This window comes from Nannospalax galili, unplaced genomic scaffold (assembly GCF_000622305.1).
Source record: "Nannospalax galili isolate Female #2095 unplaced genomic scaffold, S.galili_v1.0 scaffold455, whole genome shotgun sequence".
Lineage (NCBI taxonomy): Eukaryota > Metazoa > Chordata > Mammalia > Rodentia > Spalacidae > Nannospalax > Nannospalax galili.
In genome coordinates, this window is record NW_008335815.1 from 128,170 (window position 1) to 129,140 (window position 971).

The 971-nt window shown below is 54.1% G+C and overlaps 1 non-coding gene across 1 annotated transcript; it reads right to left on the bottom strand.

The window, feature by feature from the left end:
• Window positions 1-500: 500 nt before the first annotated feature.
• On the bottom strand, window positions 501-572 carry Trnaq-cug. The gene has a single exon. It is a non-coding gene; the product is annotated as a tRNA-Gln (tRNA).
• Between the last annotated feature and the right edge of the window lie 399 nt (window positions 573-971).

Genomic DNA, 971 nt, shown 5'->3' on the forward strand with positions numbered 1-971 from the left:
GAGTGGGCCCCTGCTGGTACCTGACTAGAAAGGAGCCAATGAAAAACTAAAATGTACAGATTAGTACTGAAACCATCATTCTGGGAGGTGGAAGCCAGGGTCCTAAGGGCTGAAGGGGTTAAGAAACTGGAGAGACAGAGAAAGGAGACTCAATTGTGTGAAAGATGCCTCCTGGTATTAGAGGCGGTAGCCTTTCACTTCTGCTCTCATGCTCCAAGTCACCTGAAGAGAGGCTGGGGACTTGCTAGGTCCCTGACCCATTTGGAGGCGGAGCTTCGATGCCAGCTGCCTGCAGAGATGTGTGTGACAGGCAGGTTCCCACCCCTTACCCTTTAGAACCCTACGCTCCAGTCTGGATGACCTGATTTAGTGTGTTTATCTCACCTTCCTCCCTGAACAACCACCCGCCTCCAGCCGCCCCGCCGGTGAATCACAGGACTTATCTTCAGAACCAGTCCTGGCCCCTCAGTAAAAAGCAGCCTGATTGCCACTAAATGGAAAGGTCCCACCGAGATTTGAACTCGGATCGCTGGATTCAGAGTCCAGAGTGCTCACCATTACACCATGGAACCACAGACATGAGGATGGTCTGACCGATCATGCAGTAGGTGTGCAAGTCCGTCCTCTGCTTCCATCACGCACCAGAATTTTCTCCCCAGCACTTCTTGTCAGATTGGATCCCAGCATCACAGACCTGCAGCCACCGTCGCCGCGCTCACGTTATCGACGTCTTCTTGTTAAGTTTGTAACTCCGAGAATGAGATCAAATCCATGTTGGGGTTGGACACCGAGAAGAGCCTAGGCTCCAGCAAGTCCCTCGCCCGGCCGGGCTGGCTGGAGTTTTCTGCCGTGATGTAGACTTCCCGCCCTCCTGAGTGTTCCCTGCTGCAGTCTCCTCCTCCTCCCTCCCCGATTCCGAACGGGATTTGGACTTCTCAGAACCCCCATCTCCCCTCCTCTGTCCTCCTCGC